We start from the raw sequence: 5,678 nt of genomic DNA on the forward strand, positions 1-5,678 counted from the left end.
ACTCAAAACGAACGCAAGCTCATCCACCAGGAGCAACGTAGCAGCGTTTCCAAGCGAGGCAGGACCGCCCGAAGGCGAAAGCAGAATGGGATCCTAGTCAGGTGGAGCTTGAAACTCAGACCCACCCACCCCCCTACCCCCCCACCACCTCCCCCCCTCCCCGCCACCCCGGGAAGGGGGCTTCTGGAAGGAAAAGCGAGACAAACTGACAGGGACAAACTTAGGTCGGGAAAGGAGTGTTGATTGTGAATGAGCCTCTCAAGGACAAGCGAGCGGGTACCAGGTTTAGAAGATGACCTGCAGCGGCACAGACGCCAGCAAAGGCAGAAGCCATCCCGTCTTGGGTGAGGTGCCCGAGACGCGCCTCTCTAACCCAGTCCGCCCTGTCCTTGGAGAAGCGGCGGTGTCTGGAAAAGCCTGACCAGGTGTCTTTCCTCGGTGGGCGGGGCTGGTCGCTTTGGGACCCGTTTGGGCCTCCCGGCACCGCCGTGGAATCCGTTCCACCTGACAGGACGACTCTACCCGGCGGCTGGGGCGGCGGGGGCGGGGCGCCGAGGGAAGGGCTGGGGTGTCACCGGAGCGGGAGCCGAGCGGGTGGGAAGAGGCCGAGGCCAGAGGGAGCCGGCGGGCGGCGTGTGCGGCGTCGGGGTCCCGGTCCCGGTCCGGTCCCGGTCCCGCCGGGCTGGCCCCGATTGGCCCTGGGTTCGGGTGGGGCCGCGAGCTGGAAGGGTTGGGCTGTGGCGGGGAGGGGTTGGGCCCTGCCCATGGGCGGCGCCGGCGGGCCCGCGGTGCGGAGGGTGGCGGGGGGGGTGGGGAGGGCTGGCTGGAGGGGTGGGGGGCGTCCGCGGAGGACGGAGGCCGGAGGCGGCAAAAGGCGAGGGAGGCAAAAGCCTACAGCACCCGGTATTCCCAGGCGGTCTCCATCCAAGTACTAACCAGGCCCGACCCTGCTTAGCTTCCGAGATCAGACGAGATCGGGCGCGTTCAGGGTGGTATGGCCGTAGACGCTGGCGCCTGCGCCGGCGCCCCTAAGAAGCCGCGCCGCGTCGCCCGGCCCGCGGCTCGCGCGCGCGCCCAGGCCTCTGTGACGCGCACCCGCCGCCGCCGGCGCCCCCTGCGCCCGCGCTCGGCCTGCCGCCTTCCTCCCGCTGCTGCCTCCCGCCGCGGCCGCCTCGGGCGCGGCCAGCGGGCCAGCCAAACCCTGCGCTGCCCCGCCCTGCTGCCCTCCCAGGGCGCGGAGGCCTGGAGCAGCCCGGGGTGCGAGGAGGCGGGGCGGGGCGGGCGGCGGTGGGAAACGAGGGTGGTGGGGGCGGGGATGGGGGCGGGGCGCCTGGCTGGGCGCTCTCCCCTCGCGGCCCGGGAACACTCCAGGCCGCCCTGGCCGCTCGGATCCGGCGATGGGTCGCAGGAGATGCGGCTGCTGGGAGGTGGGGGGCGCGGGGCACTTGGCCCGAGGCGTCGGGGCGTCGGGCCGCCGGGCCCGTGCTCCTCTGAGTCCCCTCCGGCCCGAGGGCCTCCCAGCGGGAGCCCTGACCTCTGCGGCGCCGGCCGGGCCCCGACTTGCCCAAACCCAGGCGGAGCCACCGGCGCGACCAGAGGGCGTCAGCGGAAGCCCGCCGCGCTGCCCCTGAGGGCGCGGGGAGGCGGGGCGGCCACCCTTCCCCCCGCCAGCGCCGCCCAGGAGACCGGCACCCCGCCCCCAACCCGCCCCTCGCGGGGACCCTGGACAGCTCCTGCTGGCGCCAGCCCAGAGACCCAGAGACAGAGACAGAGACAGAGACACGGAGAAACAGAGAAACGGCGACACGGAGAGGATCCAAGACACGGACCTAGACAGACACCCACCCTGACCCAGAGAGGCTCTGCCCAAGAGCTCGCTTCCCCCCAGGAGGGCGGTGGTGCTGGAGCTGGGCCCGGGCCAGGAGGCAGGGGCCCCGGGGCTGGCGATCACCCCTGGGGCCCTAGGCCGCGCAGACAGGCTCTCAGGAGTCCCGGGCTCCCGGCATCGCTGCCCCGCCATCGCCCAGGAACCACAGACAGGCACCGGAGCTCGCTGGCGCGCTCTGTCTGCGCTTGCGTGTGCGTGTGCGTGTGCGTGTGCGTGTTGTGCGAGTGGGTGTGTAGGCGTGTGTGTGTGTGTGTGTGTGTGCGCGGCGCGCGCGCGCCTGTGTGTCTGTGTGCCTGTGTGTGTGCGCGTCCGGGTTTGCGTGTTCCTTTCTCTCCGCTTCTTCACTCTGGCTCTTTTCCTCTTTCTGCCGGGCACCCCCGACCTTACTGAGGTGATAGAAGGAGCAGGCAGAAAAGTCAGGGCCCAGAGAACTTGGCACGAGAAAGCAGCTCCATCTACCAGACATGTAGAAGCCCCTCCCCGACGACCGACCGCAGCGTCCCCGTTCTGCTCAAGTGCCGCTGGGGACGTTGCCCGGGATCTCCCGCCCGCTAGGTCACCGACGAAGGCGCCTCCGTTTTCCCAAGAGCGCGCTCGCGCCCAGGACGGAGGGAGGAGCAGCACGGTGTGACGACGGGGAGGAAGAGTCGCGTCCGAAGGCCCGTCGGTGCCTGCCGACGTCCCGGCTCTCCCTGTCTCGAGACCTCTGGGCTTCAGGGTTCTGTGCCGCAAGGCTTTCCCGCCGCAGCCCCCGGGACCCAGGGCGCGCTGTGTGCGCTGCCCGTCTCCAGCGTTTGGGCCCTGTGGGCCTTCTTGCGTCCCACTGGAAAGGGGACCCTGGGACGGAGAGAAGACGGGCAGGGGGCGGGCTTCGGCAAAGAGAGCGACGGCCATCCACAGACGTCCGACGAGGCCCTCCGGGGCGCCAAGCTCTCCATTTTCCACGGCACGTGTCCTCGTCAGGTTCTGCCACCTCTCGCCGGCATGCGTAGGCACACCGCTGGTCTTGCGGCCCCAGAGGCGAGGAGGCGAACGCCCCGGAGGCCGAGATTGGCACCCGCGTTCTCGGCTGCTGGGTGGCCAGCACCTAGGAGAGTGTCTGGCCGGAAGCAGCCAGGCGATCGATCCCTGGGTGCTGGATGAGCCTCGGCGGCAAGAAGTAGGCTCGTGGGGAAGGACGGCGGCCGAGGCCCGGGCCCCCACCGAGGCCGCGCTCCGTGCTGAGCGGTCCGCTCCGTGTTTCCCGCTTGCGTTCTCACCAGCACTCGCCCCGCAAGGAGGCACGAACTCCAGGACCCCCTCGCACCAGATGAGGAAAGCGCAGCTCAGGGAGGGCACGTCACTCGCGGGAGACGGCGGCCCTTGGGTTTCAGCTCAGGACTTCGGTCTCCCGAGCCTGCGTTTCGGGGCAAGGCTCCGGTCCCGCGCTCCGGGAAACTGACAGGGACGCAGTCCCGCTTCTCCCCGCAGAAGGTGCTCCTCGGAGATCAGATCCGGGGACCCGTCAGAACCACCCCGGGCACGAGCTGGCAGGGAGCGACGCGCACCGCCCCTCCCCCCCCATCCCGCAGCCCGCAGCCCGCAGCCCGAGGAAGCGAGGAGCAGGCGATAGAGGCGCTGGGTTGGCAGGAGGGGAAACGGGGCCGGCAGGAGAAGCGAACCGCGGAGAGACTCCCTCCCAGGACGACGATGGCTGAACGGGGAGAGGAGGGAGCTTTGGGTCCTCTCTCGTCCTGCTTTGACCGGGATGTCCCCATTTTTCCACAGCGAGCGAGTATGGCTCTTGGATTCGGTGGGGAAGACGTGGTTTATCTGGAGGACTTTTCCCTTCGGGGGTTCAAAGTCCGTTCTCTGAGGCAAGGCTCCCTCTCTGCCTCCCTGTCCTTCCCATTCGCCTCCCCGGAAGCCAGCTCTCCTCCCGGTTTCCTGGATCCCTTGGCCACGGTCCTCTGTTGCAAACACAGGCAGGTGCAAAGAAGATGCGAAAGGCTGCCCGAGCCACGCGAACGGAAAGCTGAAGCCAGGGAGCCAGGAAGGGCTGGCTGCTGAGGGAGGACGTGTCCTGTCAGGAGGCTTTTCAACTCCCTCTGACAGATGCGGCCTGGAGGGGCGGGGCCCGGCCGGGGCCCTGGGGTGGTAGGGGTCGGGTGTGAGGGGGTGGGTGGGGAGGCGGGGGGAGGCGGGAAGAGAGGGAGGCCCCCGAGTGAGGGGACACCAAAAGCCTCAGCCATCAAGACTCCTCATCTTTGCATCCAGCGTTCTCAAACTCAAAACGAACGCAAGCTCATCCACCAGGAGCAACGTAGCAGCGTTTCCAAGCGAGGCAGGACCGCCCGAAGGCGAAAGCAGAATGGGATCCCAGTCAGGTGGAGCTTGAAACTCAGACCCACCCACCCCCTACCCCCCCACCACCTCCCCCCCTCCCCCCCACCCCGGGAAGGGGGCTTCTGGAAGGAAAAGCGAGACAAACTGACAGGGACAAACTTAGGTCGGGAAAGGAGTGTTGATTGTGAATGAGCCTCTCAAGGACAAGCGAGCGGGTACCAGGTTTTAGAAGATGACCTGCAGCGGCACAGACGCCAGCAAAGGCAGAAGCCATCCCGTCTTGGGTGAGGTGCCCGAGACGCGCCTCTCTAACCCAGTCCGCCCTGTCCTTGGAGAAGCGGGCGGTGTCTGGAAAAGCCTGACCAGGTGTCTTTCCTCGGTGGGCGGGGCTGGTCGCTTTGGGACCCGTTTGGGCCTCCCGGCACCGCCGTGGAATCCGTTCCACCTGACAGGACGACTCTACCCGGCGGCTGGGGCGGCGGGGGCGGGGCGCCGAGGGAAGGGCTGGGGTGTCACCGGAGCGGGAGCCGAGCGGGTGGGAAGAGGCCGAGGCCAGAGGGAGCCGGCGGGCGGCGTGTGCGGCGTCGGGGTCCCGGTCCCGGTCCCGGTCCCGGTCCCGCCGGGCTGGCCCCGATTGGCCCTGGGTTCGGGTGGGGCCGCGAGCTGGAAGGGTTGGGCTGTGGCGGGGAGGGGTTGGGCCCTGCCCATGGGCGGCGCCGGCGGGCCCGCGGTGCGGAGGGTGGCGGGGGGGGTGGGGGAGGGCTGGCTGGAGGGGTGGGGGGCGTCCGCGGAGGACGGAGGCCGGAGGCGGCAAAAGGCGAGGGAGGCAAAAGCCTACAGCACCCGGTATTCCCAGGCGGTCTCCCATCCAAGTACTAACCAGGCCCGACCCTGCTTAGCTTCCGAGATCAGACGGGATCGGGCGCGTTCAGGGTGGTATGGCCGTAGACGCTGGCGCCTGCCGCCGGCGCCCCTAAGAAGCCGCGCCGCGTCGCCCGGCCCGCGGCTCGCGCGCGCGCCCAGGCCTCTGTGACGCGCACCCGCCGCCGCCGGCGCCCCCTGCGCCCGCGCTCGGCCTGCCGCCTTCCTCCCGCTGCTGCCTCCCGCCGCGGCCGCCTCGGGCGCGGCCAGCGGGCCAGCCAAACCCTGCGCTGCCCCGCCCTGCTGCCCTCCCAGGGCGCGGAGGCCTGGAGCAGCCCGGGGTGCGAGGAGGCGGGGCGGGGCGGGCGGCGGTGGGAAACGAGGGGTGGTGGGGGCGGGGATGGGGGCGGGGCGCCTGGCTGGGCGCTCTCCCCTCGCGGCCCGGGAACACTCCAGGCCGCCCTGGCCGCTCGGATCCGGCGATGGGTCGCAGGAGATGCGGCTGCTGGGAGGTGGGGGGCGCGGGGCACTTGGCCCGAGGCGTCGGGGCGTCGGGCCGCCGGGCCCGTGCTCCTCTGAGTCCCCTCCGGCCCGAGGGGCCTCC

At 70.5% G+C, this 5,678-nt stretch overlaps 2 non-coding genes across 2 annotated transcripts; both read right to left on the minus strand.

The window, feature by feature from the left end:
• Nucleotides 1-888: 888 nt before the first annotated feature.
• LOC138922414 (5S ribosomal RNA) lies at nucleotides 889-1,006 on the minus strand. Its single transcript, XR_011435500.1, has one exon. It is a non-coding gene; the product is annotated as a 5S ribosomal RNA (ribosomal RNA).
• A 4,038-nt stretch (nucleotides 1,007-5,044) lies between these two features.
• On the minus strand, nucleotides 5,045-5,163 carry LOC138922408 (5S ribosomal RNA). The gene has a single exon (XR_011435494.1). It is a non-coding gene; the product is annotated as a 5S ribosomal RNA (ribosomal RNA).
• Between the last annotated feature and the right edge of the window lie 515 nt (nucleotides 5,164-5,678).

This window comes from Equus caballus, unplaced genomic scaffold, assembly GCF_041296265.1.
Source record: "Equus caballus isolate H_3958 breed thoroughbred unplaced genomic scaffold, TB-T2T haplotype2-0000804, whole genome shotgun sequence".
NCBI classification, from domain to species: Eukaryota; Metazoa; Chordata; class Mammalia; order Perissodactyla; family Equidae; genus Equus; species Equus caballus.